This window comes from Xenopus tropicalis, chromosome 1, assembly GCF_000004195.4.
Source record: "Xenopus tropicalis strain Nigerian chromosome 1, UCB_Xtro_10.0, whole genome shotgun sequence".
NCBI classification, from domain to species: domain Eukaryota; kingdom Metazoa; phylum Chordata; class Amphibia; order Anura; family Pipidae; genus Xenopus; species Xenopus tropicalis.
The window spans coordinates 59,008,728-59,028,026 of record NC_030677.2 but is presented as its reverse complement, the minus strand read 5'-3'; the positions used below and the strand labels follow the sequence as shown (position 1 = coordinate 59,028,026).

Below are 19,299 nucleotides of genomic sequence, written 5' to 3'. Positions count from 1 at the left end.
GTAGACTTAAGGTATGGAGATCCAAATTACGGAAAGACCCCTTATCCGGAATACCCTTGGTCCCGAGCATTCTGGATAATGGGTCCTATACCTGTACTTCTTCATCTTCATGTTTTGGCCTGGGCCCATTTATGGCCCATTTAGTTAGGACTAATCCAGTAACCTGTATTGTCAATGCTCAAACATAAAATCTGACACAGGCTTTATCTAATTACACATCTTTTGTTTAGAGCAGTGGTTGCCAAACTGTAGGCATGGCTCCTTATAGGGAGAGCTTGGAGCAAGGGCAACGTGGGGGGATGGTTCAACATAAAGGCCAGTTAGAGTTAGAGCTGGGGATGCCGGCTCTCCTAGATACACCTGAAACCGAGCTTCAAGATCAGTAAGGGTGAGATTGGGATTAACATGTACTGTACTGTAAAGTTTGAGAACCACTGGTTTAGAGGGACGTATGTGCATGGGCAGTTCGCTTGTATGCCAGCAGATTCATCATGGAATACCATATAAAAAATAGAAATAGCTTACACCAATGAGCAATGTGGCATTTATTGGGATTTTTAGCACAATGTTTCAGGTTCAGGGGTTATCTTTCTATTTTCCAGTGTTCTAGAACAATTGAGGAAGGGAAATAACCCTGGAAACATATTGAGATCCCAATAAATGCAAATATTGTATATCAACATCTCTTTCCCTAAGAACTGAAATTTTAACACATAGTAGGTATATGGAGTTATTAAAGTGTTATTTGTGATGGCTGTAGCTCCAATAATCAAGGATGGAGTGATTCATCCCTAAACAAACAAAAGCAAAATCAAAGGAGCGCTAATCTAGTTGTAAATGCTTATTTGTTACCTGATAATTAAAAATCATTTACATTTAAATAAATGAAACTGTTTATATGCATCACTATAGTCCACATTTCCTATGCTTTAGGGTGCCCATGGGTGCAAGCCTGCAGGGTGCTTACTCACTAATGTTAAAGGAGAAGGAAAGGGTTAAAAGTGCAACCCCATACATAGGCCTCATGTCCCTGTAGCTGATCACTACATTTTTTTTTATCTTTTCTGTAAGTATTTTCAGAGCACTTGCCGAAGTGCTCTTTATCATGTATTGTGGCCGCCATGTTGGATATTTAAATTAGTCCAACATGGCGCTGTGTAAGTTAATGCGCATGGGAACTTTCTTTACACAGCTCAGTGTTTTTTTTCCCTGTTTGGCTTCTGATGATCTGAACAGGAGAAATATGGGGAGACTTAAGGGCACTATTGAGACATCTGAAGGTATGCCTGCAGCCTGAGATTAACTCTTTACTAGCCTTTCCTTCTCCTTTAAGTCACATGAACCAATTAATGGACAAAGTTCTGTCTTTAACTCCTACACTTTTTCCTGTTACGGTTAGAGCTGCATTATTTCCAGTCAGGTGATCTCTAAGAGAGCACAGTGAGCAAAGCAAAATGGTGGCTCAAGGGAAAAGATGTAAAAGGGGCAGTATTTATTGATATATATATATATATATATATTCCAGTTTGTTAAGTTAATAGGCCACTCAATATGATATATACTGTATATTGGTTAAGTATTCATTCTGAGGGTATAGTTTTCCTTTAAAATACTTTGTTTGTCAAGGTCACTGACTCCAGAAATCACAAACCGTGAGGCTTTAACTATATTGCAGTGTTTGCTTATATTTCTGTTTGGGCCCTATTAATTTTTTCATTTTGACTTCCAAGCTGCTATCTGCTTACTAGGGCTATTAAGCTCTGGCAACCAGGTACCAGTCTAAATTGCCAGTCGTGAGCCACCGAAAAAAGTCAAAATCAAAACACCCCAAATATAAAAGACAAAGTGCATTTTTTCTAGACAACTACTGCCTACACAATACTATAATTTCATTCTAAGGCTTGCATGTGATGCTTGGAAAGACTGTAAAGTTCAAGAATTCCAGTTTTTAAGCATATGATAAAATGGACTCAGACCGATCAATCAGTGCTAGAGAAATGTTAAACCAGTTGTACTAAATTGGGGGATTATATTAAACCAAGTGTTGGGGAGTTTTGAAATTTGAGTTTAGAGAACATTTGATCCAAGTAGAGAGTGCCAAGATTCTAAATCTGCTCCATGCATAATAATGTAATTATATTTTGCAGCTTAAGGTAACAGGCAGCATTATATCCCCATCCTCTCTAAACAAACAGCCTTCCTTGTACACACAATCTGCAGTTAAACCAGTAAAACAGATGCAGAATACATTGGAGGAAAATGTAGAGACCCTTCTTTCTCATGCCAGATACAATAGCCAGTGAGTATTTTATTATTTCATTATTTGTAGTGGTTTAAATGTTGTTTTGAAAATGTGGGAAACACATGCTAAATCTTTTACTCTCCGTAAAAAATAAAACATAAATTAATAATTTTGCCTTACCTTACTGTCCAAGGGGCTTGATAAAGGGCCCAGAGGGCCCTTTGTTTTTTTGTATGTACAGTGGAGGAAATAATTATTTGACCCCTCACTGATTTTGTAAGTTTGTCCAATGACAAAGAAATGAAAAGTCTCAGAACAGTATCATTTCAATGGTAGGTTTATTTTAACAGTGGCAGATAGCACATCAAAAGGAAAATCGAAAAAATAACTTTTATACATTGATGTATTGACCCCATGCAAGGAAGAGCTCTTCTGGTTAAGCACCCAACACGGAACATTGAGCTCTCCATTATGGTGCATTGAAATACATTATTGTCCAATGGGGTGATTGATGTTCAAGTTTGATTCTTTTTTATGATTTGAGTTTTTGTGTGCTAAAAAAAACCTCAAATTTAAATTATGATTGTAAAAGCTTATGAGTTTCCATAGAAGTCAATGGGAGTTGTCCTAGGTGAAGTCCAGCCATATTTTTCATACAAGATATTTGAGTTTCAGAGTTTTATTTGAGTTTGTAAACTCAAATTCAAGGTATTCAAGATTCAAATGAGTTTACCACATTAAAAAATAAGCAAACATTCAACATGCAAGTTTATTCAATTTAGAAAAGCAAACTCGAATTCACAAACTCAAAAACTGCTAATTATTCCTGCAAGTATATCCAAACTCAGTGGGTGCTACGTACCAAGCAATGTATAGAACCAACCCACCAGGGGTCAACAGCTTATATAGTAAAGAAAATGGCTACCCAATATGACAATATTTTAGACTTCATTGGGCTCCTTAGGGGCCACCCCTGTCCTAGTGGTAGCACTAGGGTTCCCACCATGCCCATATTTGTATTTATTTAACAGAAAATTGCCTTTACAGTATGTAAAGAGTCATGTGTATGTTTAGTAACACATGAAATAGGTAAAAAGGAAAGAGTAGTGTGGCAGACTGTAGCCCCTTAATATATGGCCTCAAGAAGGCTTTATAACATATTCTATACAATTATATTAAGTGTGATTGCAGGAAGCACGCATGCTTATAGACACCACCTGCTTGTTCTTTCCCTGTGATGTCATTTTAGTTTAAATTCTATTCTAAGTGGCAATTTTACTAAACTGACAGCTGGATGGGCCCATGATACTTAAATGTTTTCAGTAGTTTACCATTCTCTTTAACAGCTGCTAGTTTAGAATTCAAATACACGGTGCATTAAAATGACTCCTGTTGAGCTCCCGTTGCCAGCCCTTCTCTGAAGACCTATTAAAATTTCCAAAATTGTTTTCACAGATTTAAATATAAGAACAGATCTATCGTTCAACAATGGTGCTCATCAACATCTGGAGAACGCAGTTATAGCAGATCATTTCCTGTAATTACCGTAACAGTATCGAAATCTGATTGTGCACCCAGCAGAAACTGTTCTGGAAGTCCAGCCAGTTGTGTGGTTTTTCCATGTTACTAACCATGTAAGCATCACATGTCTGTGCCCCTATTCATTCTAGTGGCAGCGCAGACGACAGAAGAGAGGCCACCTGTGTTGAATGATGATGCAGAATTCTCCCACTTAAGCCAAGCTGATATTTTATCCTTCCTCTGGTGATTCAAAAACTAGTAAAAAAAAAAAAAAATAGTCCATGGAATGGGAATTTTTAATTTATTTTGTGGAGTTGAAGAAGCAGTAAAACATTCTTTTGGAAAGCCACAAAATATGTACAAGGGAGATTACAGCAGATGGAACAAACAGTTTTGCTTTTCTTTCATCCCCTGTGTATCCTTAAAATACACATTTAATGAATTGTGTTTTTTTCCATGATTTCCAAAGATTAGCTCAAGTATTTGTAGCCGCCATATCAGTTTGGAGTTTTCTTTAGTACATGCTGAAGGAGAGCAAGGGCTGGTTATTGGTGCTGCCCGACATTCATTTTCCTCCTTCCATCATACTCATCTACCCATGTTGGTATGAACCCTGAGCAGACTTAGGGGCACATTTACTTACTCACGAACGGGCCGAATGCGTCCGAAAGCGTTTTTTTTTTTGAATGATCGGTATTTGACGATTTTTCTGAAAATTGTCGCGACTTTTTCATTGCCATTTCGAATGTTGCGCAAAATCTGGCGATTTTTTCTACTTGCACGAAAAGTCACGACTTTTTCGTAGCCTTCGCGCCGAGTACGAAAGATTCGGGTTCATTCAAGCTTCAGTATGGTGACTTTTCTTGGGCCAGGTTGGAGCTGCAGAGTGCCATTGAGTCGTATGGGAGGCTTCCAAAATCATGCTAAGTCTGAAAGTTTCGCCCGCCGCTTACGAGCGCTCAATACGAAAAAGTCGCGACAAGATACGAGCGCATCGTAATGGCTACGAAAAACTCGCGTTTTTTCTCGCAAATCGTATTGGTAACGAAAAAGTCTCGTCAATTTCCGAAAAGTCGTAAAGGCGCCGAAAAAATCGCAAAAAATATGAAAAAGTCGCAAAATGTTTGTTTTCCAATCTGAATTTTTCCAATTCGGATTCGTGGGTTAGTAAATGTGCCCCTTACAGTTGTAAGGAGCCATTGCATTCATGTAAGCCTTTGCTGCAAGAAGGAATCGGACAGAGACAAACCTAGTTGTTTATGGGTGTGTTTATCTTCCCAGCAGCACATAAACTGTTAATCAACATGGTTACAGCAAGTACATTACATAGCAACGGCATTTTTTGGCATGCAGTACAGAACAGAGGTTGTTTACCTCCTGACCTCCAAGCAGTACATGCAAGATTATTATGAACCCCTTTGACCTGGTTTAGAGTCCTATTTGACTATTGCCCAGAGCCGCCTAGGCTCATTTCCCAACTGTCAGTTTGCATAGATTATAGCACAGTGGCATAACTAGAGTTTGGGTGCCCATTCCCCCTTTAGAGGACCAATGAAGCAAACTCTGGCTGGCAGATGTATACCTCCCAACACTTAAAAATAAAAAGAGAGGAATAATGGTGTGTGCATAGCTTCGCAAAAAATGTTGGCCACAACCCCAAATACCATGTTCATTTTACAAAAACCCACACTTTCCATGTTTGGAATGGCAGCATCAGAAGCATTAATTGCACCCCAACCATTTCATGACATATTGTGGCCCTAAGCACCCCACAACACAATGTGGGGCATGCATTTCATGCCAGTATGATTACTGTATGGATGGCAATTGAGCACTCCTTTAACCCAAGACATGCCAGTAAGGACACTCCATAAATGGTAATGAAAGCATTACCTCACCCAAACAAAGTACCACAAATGTTTCTTCTGTCCCAATGCTGCTTATCTCGCTCTGCCTACTCTGCATAGCTGCACCTGTAAAAAAATCTGTAAAAGATGGCCATGCATTGGTTCGCAGGTGGGGAAGGCACTGTAGGGTCCCTTCAGACCATCGCGATGGCAGTGGCCCTTCAGGATCCAGCGCCCAGCAGCACTGCAGGGGCCTTATTTATGCCACTAGTATAGTATACACAAGGCATGCACTACCAAGAAAATACCGGGGACACCCCTAATTTGTATATTTATTACAAGTGTTTCAGGGCTCAAACATTTCTGAGTAATAGAGGCAGCACCCCGAAACATTGTGCGCACTATTTATGTTTTGCACTGGGAAAAATAAAGAAAAGATATAAGCGAGAGGAGCAGCTCTTCCCAGGTATGACAAGGAACACTGAAATTAATGAACAGTAAAAAAAGAAACGTTTTTGATAAAATAAACAATATACAAAAATCTGCAAAGACGTGTAAAGGGTCCAACCATAATGCAGAGCAGACACCGGGGGACACAGATTTAGACACAGTGAGCTGCAGCACAGGTGCAGTTTTAATTCATTAAATAAGTGACCACAATATTGTTAGTAAATCAGCCCCAAATTATCAGATCTACGGTCTAAAATAAATAATAAAATTTCTTCCCAAGATCGTGAACATGATCCATGAGTGCCACAGGAGAAATAAGGCTCCAGTATTTTACAACTTTATTATTGTAAAGGGAAGTCTGATACTTGACCTTAACCCAGAAATGGTGCAAATTCTAACTCCTGAGTAAAGCCCTCTTTGTTTAAGGGTAATAAGTCTAATAGCTGATGAGGAACAGCCGAAGAAAGAGCTAAAACAATACAGCACAAATAGTGATCTATAATTTGACTTGCCCATTATATTTTGTTGTCTGACAATCACTGCACAGTTGCTACAGAGAATTAAACGCTACCTGAACATAGACGCAGCGCAAACACAACAGGCATAACACAAGAGTGGCTGGCAGAGGGGAGAATTCAGAACTCCTATGAGGATCATAATAGCAAGGGGCTTTCAGATCATCCAAAAAGTGATTGGGAACAGTGATAATAGTGAGACATACAGAATGCTGTGTGTAAAGTTAGTACCTGGGACTGGTATGTCCTCAGCCTGGGACCAACAAAGGCCTTTACTGTGAGAGGTAGTCATGACACAAATATTGCACTGAACAGACTTCATTGTAGGCTTCTAGCAGGCAGACTGGAGTTGACCAGGAATCTGCAGTTTCATAGGATTCTCTCTATCACACACACATACATGTAGCATGTCTTCTCTGAATCCTCCAAGGCCCCAGTCTCCTTACAGTGCCCAGGCTTCACCCAAGCTGTCTCTTTACAGCTCCACTGACATACTCTATCCTAGTTCTACATGTTCTCATTTCCTATCTTGCGCACTATCGCCTTGGGGCTCTACTCCGAGCACTAACACTGTCTCAAACTACCCTTGCTAGCTATCCTATCTAACTCTCTCTCCTAGAAGGAGCTAGTTACAATCTCCTACCTCTCTCTCTAGCCTAGTAAGGATCTGGTACCTACCTGGTCTGTTTCTCTGTAGATGTTTCCAGGCCAAAGAGAGGAAGTGCCCACCTAAAGCACTCTCATATATACGCTACGGCAAGGGGGCTTAGCACCACCTGCTGGCTGAACCTGCACATTGCCCAACTATTTACAATACTAAAATAAATCTTTTATTTTACCTCTTTAAATGTGCATGGGTGGCTTAGGCCCTTGGAAAAACATATCAATAAGAGGTTCCAAAAATACAACATTTTCAAAGGACATTTTTGTTTACTTGTTTAGTAGGATGTGAAGATAGCTTGTCTGTACCTCAGTTACACCTACTGAAAATAGCCCTTGCTGAGAGACGTTATTCTTCTGGCACTAACTGTAGAGAAAGCAAAATCAATTCCACATACAGTAAAATGAAATAAGTGCTGGCTTTGTCAACTTCCCTGCCAATAAATAAAGCATGAAGAATTATGAAGTGAAGAAATAGTGCCTAAAGTTGTCCTGCCCGTGTGAAATACATGCCTAGGATTAGTTAGAGCTCGCTTATTCCACTATCTCTACAAACCTTAATTCACCTCTACCAGTAACCTTAAAAAACTTTTGACAGCATCCTCGTGTGGCCCTTTGCTGCTGCGTTATAATGTGCCAAGTTCATGTCACATTTTACACATACAATAAAACTTTATACATGCTTTCCTATACCCTGGGAAGCATAACTGTTTTTAATGGCTTTAAAGTGCATTTTTATGCTGGATTAAGAGAGATTTAGGATTTATTTTTATATCTGATTTTAGTAAGCAAGAAGCCCTCCTCTAAGCTTTAGCCGAATATTCCTAAATACATGTTTTACTCAATAACCATTCATATGCATTTGTGTTATTGATAATATTGAGTGTGCGTGAATGCTATGCTAAGTAAGGAATGTCACCAAATTAGTTTATTTGCCAAGAATAACACAACTTTCATTGGGCTCTTCCAAGGAATGCTCATATCCTACTGTTAGGGGCAGCTATCAAAAATCACACAAATAGTGACCATGATTAAGAAAATCACAAAAAACCCTCTATTTGCAACTTAGTTTAATGCTAAAGATGCACTTCTCATTGACTCTATGGCATCTCAACAGGTTTTTCGTTGAAAGAAATACATTTGTTTTTATAAATAGGGCAAAATTATTTTGCTGTGATTATGCATGATTTGTGGCAAAATCTCAACAGCAGTTATTGGTAAAACTTTCTTTTAGTGTTTGGATAATATACAGAAAGAACAGGCTAATATCTCAGTACCTCTTCATACACCATTGCTTTTGCTGTACTGTGATTTGTGTTTTTGACTGAATATTTCCAGAGAACCATTAGTTGTTTCTTGGTCCTACAATTCTCATGATCTTTTTACAAATCCCACCCACCAATCTAAAATGTGTATCCTATAAACTAGATTAGTTTCACCCTCTTATTAAGGGCATGTTTTGTCATTATTATGTCCAGACTGGTGGGAAGATTGCAGAGGTTATATTTTATTCATGTCTTATACAAAGGAACCTGGGATCATTTACAGAAAGACCTAATCAGGTGCCCCTGGATTTCTACAGACTATCGAGGTTCTTATTGAGACAGCTTGTTCCAGGCTTCTCCTATACTGATTAAAACACCATATTATATTGAGCCCCAATACAACGAATACATCTATTCTGATTATTAACTGCCCTGGCTGTGCTTTAAAACCCTGTGTGTGATTTTTAGTCTTAGGATATGCCACAAAAGTAGATATTTTAGGAGCCAAATCAGGATTGGATTATTAATTAACACAATAATCCCAAAATGCTTTCCTTTGCATAGCTTTGCCTCTGTTAAACTCTTATTGATGTTATTTTTTACAGTAAATGCATAGTATACTTTTTGTAGTCTACACAGTCGCACACCAGGGTTTGACCATTAGATAACCTAGGAATTCCATCATGCCTTACTGCTTCACTTTCAGAAAAATGCCCCTAAAAAAATCGCATATAGAGAATTTTTCATTCCCCCTTCTGGCAGGCTGTGGTGAACTCTATTTTTGCCCTTTGATAAATACGACCCAATATGTGCTTAGATGTGAAGAATTCTATGTTGTGTAAGTCCCAGATATCTCTTAAAGGAGAAGGAAAGGCAAAGTCACTTGGGGGTGCCAAAATGTTAGGCACCCCCAAGTGACTTAAATCGCTTACCTTGTACCCCGGGCTGGTGCCCCTGTTAGGAGAGAACAATACCAGCCTGAGGTAGCTGCAGCGCTTCCTTACTCGTGCTGCAGCCGAATGACCCGGACAAACGCATGCGCAGTATGTGAAGAGTGAAGAGCCGACTTCTCTGTTAAAGTTCCACTATTCACTCTACTGCGCATGCGCGCGCGGCAAACCAGGAAGAAGGAAGCGCTCGCTGCTACCCCGGGCTGGTGCTGTTCTTTCCGTACAGGGGCACCAGCCTGGGGTAAAAGGTAAGCGATTGAAGTCACTTGGGGGGGCCTAACATTTTGGCACCCCCAAGTGACTTTGCCTTTCCTTCTCCTTTAAATAATCAGCTAGAATTGTTAAGAAACCTTGTTAGTACAATTTCTATAAGTGCAGCATTTCAGTAAGAGAATCTTGCAGGTAACATAGTTCAGGTAGGGTATTATTCAGTTGTCTGCTCCATTCTAGGAGACCCCACCTTAAAATACTGCAGGGTTGGGATATTGCATCTCCAGCAATAATTACAATACAATTAATTAACCTGACTTATTTTCCATTTGTCAGTTCTATAGGACAAATAATTACAGAAAGCTTTATTTTTATTGTCTCTGAATATGTGATTTTTCATGTTAGACATGCTGACCGCTGAAGTCAGACTGCGCCACTGCTTTGCCATTGTACATAATTGCCTTCCACAAGCCTCCAGCCAAGAAACTGCCCTTACACTTAATAAAATTTCAGCTTGGGCTGGAGTTATTTCAGCTAACACACTTGTTTCATGAATTGTATATTTGACAACTAGTAATTATTTTTCCCTGATATTGCTATGAAGTGACTGATCTTGGACCACACTTACTGTGCTAAATGTTGGTATCTCCCCCTTCCCCACCCCCATGTCAGACTACCAGTAAACCAGTGTGGAATTAATACATTCTGACTGTATTCATCCAAAAATTATTAACTGACATTTTTTGCAGGAAAAAACAAATAACATAGATTTTTCTTAAAGGGAACCATTTCCACGAATGGTGGTGAATTCTAAAAACATTTGTTTGAGAAATGATATCCCTTTATCAAGAGAGCTTAAAATTACCAATGCCATCTCCCATAAAGACCATTTTGACAAATAATTCTAATTAAAAAAAAAACTCTCTGCAGTAGTAAACCAGTACCTTGTACTACATGGTGCCTAAGCTGTATGAATTCCTACTGGTGGCAATGCAATCCAGTTGGGATTATTTAATTTTTAAATGTTTTCTCGCTTGCTAACATCTAACTGAATAAGTTCAATGGAACCATCCTGACTGGATGTCTGTGACTGCACTACTCTTAAGGGTTTAAATTCCAGGGAATTTCCTATCACTCAGATTAAATGAAGAAGCCACTCGGATGTGGTGAAATGCTTTCAAGAAAAATCAGAAAGTCCAGTTCTTTAAACATAATTCTACTAAATACTATTAAACTACCTTATAGTATCCCCAATGTGTTTGGATAATGCTGTAATACAAGTAAGATGTAGGCCCTCTCACAATAGCATACGGATATATTTATGCCGCCAGTTGCTCCTACCCCAAACATGCAAAGTAGATATTCCCTCTCTATTATCCTTTCCCCATTAGCCCCTTTCCCATCTGTAAAATTCAATGCCTTTTTGGTGTAAAATCTTTGAAAATCTCCAGATCTTTTGGTACCTGATGGAATTGGTTGTATACATGGATTTGGAGTACAGATATAGGACCCGTGATCCAGAATGCGCGTGACCAAGGGTATTCCGGATAAGGGGTCTTTCTGTAATTTGGATCTTCATACCTTAAGTCTATTAAAAAATCAACAAAACATTAATTAAACCCAATAGGATTATTTTGCATCCAGTAATGATTAATTATATCTTAGTTGGGATCAAATAAAAATCAATCAATCAATCAAATCAAATCAATCAATCAATCAAAATCAAAGCACTGTTTTATTTTTACAGAGAAAAAGGAAATCAATTTTAAAAATCTGAATTATTTTATTAAAATGGAGTCTATGGGAGACAGGCTTTCCATTATTTGGAGCTTTTTGTATATCGGGTTTCCAGATAACAGATCCCATACCTGTACACAGTTGGAATTACAAGCATGGGGGAATAGCACCAAGGCTCATAGGGGGGGAATTCACAAAAGTGATGATATCGAGACAAATCTAAATGGATTACTAATGAACTCTGAGCAGCGAATTGCCTTTTCGTCTTTATACAAAAGGAATAATAAAGTGGTCAGGTTTTATTTGCCAAAACACTGTCCAGTCAGTGGTCGCAACACAAACTGGGCAAATGTTAAATACATTTATTCCCATTCATTCCTAATAGTGCAGGGCAGCCCTGGGCATTGCAGGGTTAAACTGAGAGCAAATTAAACACATTGATGGGGGGAATTAACAAAAGTGGTGTTATTGAGACAAAATAAAAGTGATAAAAGTGATGATATTGAGACAAAATAAAAGTGGAGATAGATTTGTCGGATTTACTACCTAATTCACAAATCTCTGTCTCCACTTTTGTGACTTTGTCTTTTAAACAGACAATTTTCAGATTTTGTCATTTTACCGACAATTTTTTATGAATTTGCCTTTAGCTCTTAGTAAATCTGTCGGTGCCACCAAACCCAGTCCCTCAGCTACAGGAGCCTTGGGATAAGGATTTTACCAGCAGGATTTTGCATTTCATATGCCATTTGTCATTTCACTTTGGGGCATTTCCTGAAGGGTATATTTAGTTTGCCTAGGAAAACTATACATCATTTTTTTCAGGACATCTGGGCTTTCTAATGTTTTTTATATTTCTGTGTAATTAAGGGTCTAAATACCTTCTTCTCTAGCCCCTACTCATTACTGGTCAGCAGCAATCCGGCCCACTCACCAACATGCCTGGCAAAAAGGGGCCCAACAGGACTAGGGACCACCAGGTTTTTATCCAGTGCCCTGTTGGGGGCCGGTCCAACCTTGTACCCCAATATCCCAGTTTGGGTGCCAGTGTGCATGTGCTGCTTACTAAGATGGCGGCTGGGAACAGAAGGGGAACAGCTAAAGGTGGGGCCAATGCTGTCAGGCAGCCCTGTAATTCTGGACATGCTATGGGGGCACAGATAAGTTGGAGCAAGGAAGAGGATGGAAGCAGGGTGTAACTATAGAGGATGCGGAACCTGTTTATCTGTAGAAGGAATAGTAGGCCCTGTGGGACACTGACTGATAAACAGTTTCAGTGTATGTTTAAGGAAAATATCTTTTTACCACAGTTTGGGGGGGGGGGGCAAAAATCATTTTACTATTGGGCAGTAACCCATAGCAACCAGTCAGTGGTTAGATTTTTCCAGCCAGCTACAGGTTGAACACAGAAAGCAATCATTTCATTGGTTGCCAAGAGTTTCTGCCCAGGTGCAAATTTAAAAATAACCCCAGTAACTTTTAGTTATACTATTGGATGGAAGAGAAACCTAGGGATGAGTAAAAGCATTCATACAGTACTAGGCCGACTACTTTTTTAAAGTACAAGGAAAGGTTAATATAAATTAAAAGTAAGTCTAAAGGCATTCTTTTTAAGTACTTACTGCATATCTAAATTCCCAGATCCCTGCTTGCTTCTCTGAGATATGGTGCTGGCAGCCTACAGCAGTGTGAAGACTACAGTGACATCACTGAAATCTCTCTTCCCTTCCTGTAGGCTGCCAGCGGCAGCCTTCCTATTCTCTGAGCATGTGTGTAACTTGATCCTGTCTCCTGTTCTGAGCTACACATGCCCACCAGCCAATCAAAAGCGGATCTGGCAGAGGGGAGGGGGGGAGGGAATGAAACACATGTGCAGTATGAAGCAAGGAAGGGAAGGAAGATGGCTGCCTGTTCTAGAAAATGTGAAGTAAGTGTGACTGAGTAAATATTTGATTAGGTGAGCCAAAAGTGTGGCGTTTTTACTAAACAATAGGAGGACTATTGGGCAGTATGCTTTTTAAATTTTGACTTGCATTCTCCTTTAAGTAGATGTACAGTTACTGGCTACTGCTTTTCCAAAACACTGAAATAAGGTATAATTTATCATGAAATTGGACAGTAAAAATTACTATTAGTTCTGTATCATGTCCTTAGTGTCCGGGTTCTTTAAAAATCCATTTATGCTAAAACAAGTTTTCTTATGGATAAAAGACTATGGATAAATTCCAAAACTCAAGACATTACTGTAAAGGAAAGGTAGGGGGCACTAAAGAGGAGAAGGAAAAGGGAAGTCTTCAGGCAAGAACTGCAACAGTGCAGACAAGGAAAGGGGCAAGAGCAGGACAGAGCAGGCAAAGGCTGACAGGAACAAGATGGAGTGGGCAAAGGCTGGAGCAAGAACAGGAACTTAACAAGGAACGAACGAAGGCTGGAGCGAGAACAGGAACAGGAATGGAGCAAGAACAGGAACAGGGCAGGAGGAAGAACAGGACAGGAGCAAGAACAGGACAGGAGCAAGAACAGGAACTTAACAAGGACAGAGCTAGAGCAGAATCAGAGTAGGACCAGGAGCCAGAAGAGGGAACTGGGAGCTAGGAACAATGCCACAGTGCTCCAAGTAAATTAATGCTCAGGCAAGGAGTGAGAGAAGGGTGGGGTCAGACCTGATTGGCTGAGCTGAAACCATCAATAGGGCTGCAGGAGAGACAAAACATAAACAGGTAAAAGAACAAGAGGGAAAAAGAATAGGAGATAGAAAGGAAGATGAGCACTTAACGGCTGCTCTCATGGTGTAGTGACTAGGGAGGGCAACCAGAAGGTGCCTGGTTCAAGATCCAGCAGAACCTTGCAATTACTAGTGATAAGCTGGCTTAACTGGCACAATAAGATCTTCTTTTGTACTGTAGGAGACAAGGTGCAACTCCTGGGCTAATATATATATATTTATTATAAACAAAATAGTCTTTTATGTAAGAATGTTCTGTATTGCCCATTTGGCTGTATGCCTGTGTTATCATTGTGAAAGCTTGATTTGCCCTTAACGATTTTTCATTTCTGCTTCAGACTTTGTTGTTAATTGCTAGGACTTTATATGATGTAGCATATCATCTGGCCTGCTCATATGGATTAGCTTAAAATCACAAATCATATTACAAGCCTGTTCTGGAATCCATTGCTGGAGGATAGCCATCTATTACCACCCTGAAGACAGTTTTGATTTAGTGTCAGGAGCAAGGGTGGCCTAAATCTAGGCGTAAGCCTCTTTCTTGGTCATCCTTAGACCAAAACATTGTTAGCATATGAAATGCTGTAAATTAAGGACAACTAAGCCATGACGAAATTATGCTCTTGGCAATGGTGGATTTCAATTAAACATGTCATCAATAAATAATAACCATTCGACAGAAGAAAGTCCTTTGTTTCCTCTGCTAAATGGGATCTGTTGATCGAAATGTACTTGCAGAGCATAGGCAGCATCACTCTGTTCAGCCTTTTACTATCACTCACATCCATATATTTCTGTTGACCCTCCTGCTGATCTCCCCAATGCAGAATGATTCCCTTTATGCTTTGTAATGAAACAGTGCATGAAACATTAAATCAGTGATATGCAAAAACATTTAACAGTGGAAAATAATGGGCATTGAGCTTTGTTATAGATCTGCCATGTTCCAATATGACTAGAACATGCAGGTAAAACAAAGATTATTATGTTCCTTTTACCTGCATGTTCTAGTCACATTGGAACATGGTAGATCTATAACAAGGTTACTGGCCTTTTTATTATTCTTTGATTACCTTCAAAATTTAAAATTTATTAGAATGGGGTCTATGGAAGATGGCCTTCCTATAATTTGAAACCTTCTAGATAAGGGGTTTCTGTATAAGGAATCTAATACCTATACATTCTTTAGCTTTTTTAGTTTTCTAAACTATTTTCTATTTGCTGAACTATTTCATTTGAAAAGTAGTTATTTAAGCCTTTAATTGCTACTTATTCCTTCTCATTGTCTGTGTAAGTTATTATATTATTTTTTTATTGTTTCTAACATCTTAAATTGTAAGCTCTTTCTAGAGCTCTCTCTAGAACCCTTGAATGCTAATGTAAATTTGCATTTATTTGTGTATTACTATTGTATTGACCTCTATCTGTTCTCTTAATGTATTCTTCTTCACAGCATGCACAAATAGCACTATATAAATAAAAATATATCCATTTTTCACATCCAAGCTCTTAAATAGAACATTATTGACAAATACGTGCTTTGATACCACTAGGGGGCGCTGTATAACAAAAGTTTTTAGGAATAAATGGTTGGGTATTGCACAGCCCAGAGAAGCATTACATATATATATTTTAGTATCAGAATAGAACTGATGAAGAGATGGTGAAAATAAGGATCGAGTGTGAGGTGAAGTTTTTGATAATCCCTAATTCTTCTGGGAGTTCACACTAAATCTTCCAGCAGTAGTGCATGGATTCTGCATATTCCGGCCATACCTATTTGAATCATCACTGCAGGTAATTGCAGGCATCTAAACACTGCTATATAAATATTTAATAAACAAGTATGTAATAAACAAGCAACAAGGGCTTGTAGTTGGAGCATTAGAGAAAAAAAGCAGCAGCTATTGCCATGTGTGGGGAGAAAGGAATCCAACAAGTCTCAGTGCCATCAGCCTTGGATTGTAGGTCTGGCCTTACAGTTTGAGAAACACTGACCTACAGGAATTGTAAGAATGGGAAGAGATGGATATTACATAGGAAATGCTTTAAAATATATGGCATTGTTGCAGTATCTGGTTTTCTGTTTATTTCCCACTTCAACAAACAAATCAGAGATTGGCTAATACCGCTGTAATTCTGCCATGACGTATATGTGTAGAAAGTATACAGGCTTCATTTCCATAGCTTTTACTATGTACGTGTTATACAGTACACTAATAAAAAAAAAAAAGCTCAGTAAAATTTAGTGTAAAAAAGAAGAATATGTAGAGGGTGGCATAGGTATATATAAAAAATATACCAGATGTTTCCATCCCTAGGTTATAATAAAGAACCACTTAAAGAATGCCATAGTGAGGTGGTGCTAGGGTTGCCATGTAGCCTCTGAAATAATGCTATATGCACTGCGTTTGTGCTGTCCCACCGCTGAATTCAGTACATAATAATCCCAACATCAGCAGAGCAGAAGTTAACAATAGACAATATGATATTGGATTATTTTACCATAATGCCTGCACTCTTCTGAGAATCTCACACTGGACCTATTACCACACATCAAAAGGGTGACACTAGAACAGTCAGATCATGTCCTTTAAAATTCTTTCTGTGCATAACACTACAAAAAAAAACTTTTAAAAAGCCAAATACTCCACTTTCCTAACTTACAGTTTAAATATCTGGGACAAATAAAAAAGGAACAGTTCTCTGGAAAATATTCACTCCCTCCTCATTCTATAGATAGAAAGAGGGGATAATAGCCAAATATATCACCTATGCCCTGAAGGAATTCTCCTCTCCTAGGCCTGCCTGAAAAGGTAATATGATTTACAAGCTATTCACTACTCACTACTTACTGTATATACTCAAGTATAAGCCTAGTTTTTCAGCACGCAAAATGTGCTGAAAAAGTCACCCTCGGTTTATACTTGAGTTGGGTGCCATGGGTCCCTCCAGACTAGCACCCTCTGCTTTTGTGTGCAAATTAGGCCACCTGCAACCAGACCCTCCAGTGCCCTGGCCCACTCCCAAATTCATCTTCATCTACCATCCTCACCTGTCCCATTCTGCACTATACATTGCACTTTATATTCTATATAATCTATATATAGTTTTGAAGGATTTTAACTCTTTGTGTTTTAGCTGGGTTGCAGCTTGAGCTAAGGGGGTAGTACTCTTAAGGTATCATTATTGATGCCATATTGTTTTTGTTGACCCTCTTCTCCACTTACAGAGCTAATTTACTGTTTTTCTTTGAAATAAATATTTAAAAACATATACCCCACTCATGCCTCATTTAATGCAATTGTATTGGTATTTATTTTGATTATTAAAACTTAGCAGTAGCTGCTGCATTTCCCACCCTAGGCTTATACTCGAGTCAATAAGTTTTTCCAGTTTTCTTAGGTAAAATTAGGTACCTCGGCTTATATTCGGATCGGCTTATACTCGAGTATATACGGTATATAAAAGTATGGGATCCATTATTCGATAACTTGTTATCAAGAAAGCTCAGATTTACGGGAAAGCCCGTCTCCCATAGACTCCATTGTAATCAAATAATTCATATTTTTAAAAATGATTTCCTTTTTCTCTGTAATAATAAAACAGTACCTTGTACTTGATCCCAACTAAGCTGCATGAATCCATATTGAAATAAATCAATTATATTGGGTTTATTTAGAGGCCTATGTATTAAAATTCAGATTTGTATCATTTTAGAGATTTTTTCTACCACATTTAAACTCACTTTTTAAAAAAAGCATGAATGTCTGCTTATTTATTACAAAATCTGAATATAAAAAGCATGAATGAATATAAATGCTAAACAAAATCTAATAAGAATACGAAAACCTCAAAATCCTTGTTTTGTAAGAATTTCACAAATGGAAAAAAACCTGGAAACTTCTAAAACCCCTTATGAAATAAAAACTCCCAGCTTTTAGATGGAGAAGTTTTACATGACAGTTTTTTGTGGTTATTACGCTTAAAAAATATTGATGTTTTCAAGGTCTGGATTAATTAGTAAATTACACCATTACGCCAAATGAAAAAAAACAAAAAACGACCATTGATAAATGTTTACATTCTTTTTTACTATGGTGATCCATATTACGGAAAGACCCCTTTGGAAAACCCTAGGTCCAGATTATTCTGGATAAAAGGTTCTTATACCTATAGCAACAATGTTTCATAAGAACAAATGAAAATAAAGGCAAATTCATCATTAATGATAATTTATACCATTGTTTTTGTCGTTTGATTTAAGTTTGTGGAGCTTCCTGGATATTATTGTTGTCAGTACAAGGTTCTGGATTTATTGCCTGTATACTTTGTAGTCACCTAGTAAATATATCCACTGCAGCCTATATGGGGAAGCCACTAGCTAGAATCCAGTTTAGAGTGTCCAAGCCTGAACCACCAGTATTGGTTGCCAATAACCTCCATAGAGAAAAAAACAGCCAACATTATATACTTCCTGGTCCATTTGTTTGATCCCACCATTCTAGAACTTGTACCTTGCAATGGATTTAAATAACCTATAGGTAGTCTTATAAATCTAAGATGAGGAGTTATTCTTTTGCATAATCTGTTTAAATGAATAGTTAAAGATGTGCCTTACCTTGCATGGCTATTTCCACTTTTGCACCCAAACTTGGCTGCACCTCTTCCTATTTGTTAATATATAGTCCTAGTGCATGGACTGAACTAAAGGAAATATTGTGATAACTTTACTTTAGGTGACCTATTAGACTTCCAGAGCAAGGTAACTTTATGTGTTTAGATAGAGGTATAAGAATAACCTGGTGCTTTAAGTGATACTGACATGAAAAAACTACTTTTCAAAATATTAATGTACATAAAAAGTTACATATAATTCATGTTGATCATTTTTCACCGACAGGTCTTCTTTTGTAAGTAATTGTTACATAAAATTTCTAAACCTGATTGTTTTGCCAGCCTGACTGTCCCTTCTCAGCCTGTCAGTTATAGCGTCTAATGCTAATGGACTCCTGGTGCATAAATATGGCCGCCCCCTCATAGAGGAACATGATATAAAAACATCAGGCAAATACTTTTATAGCAAAATTATAAATATCATGCAAAGACAATGTTGTGATATATTTAAAAAAAACTGTTTAATAGCTGGTGTTAGTATCTCTTTAACGCTCATGAAG

At 38.3% G+C, this 19,299-nt stretch overlaps 1 long non-coding RNA gene across 1 annotated transcript; it reads left to right on the top strand.

The window, feature by feature from the left end:
* Window positions 1-1,596: 1,596 nt before the first annotated feature.
* LOC116408300 lies at window positions 1,597-4,205 on the top strand. The gene is made up of 2 exons (XR_004220858.1): window positions 1,597-2,299; window positions 3,698-4,205. It is a non-coding gene; the product is annotated as an uncharacterized LOC116408300 (long non-coding RNA).
* Window positions 4,206-19,299: the final 15,094 nt, after the last annotated feature.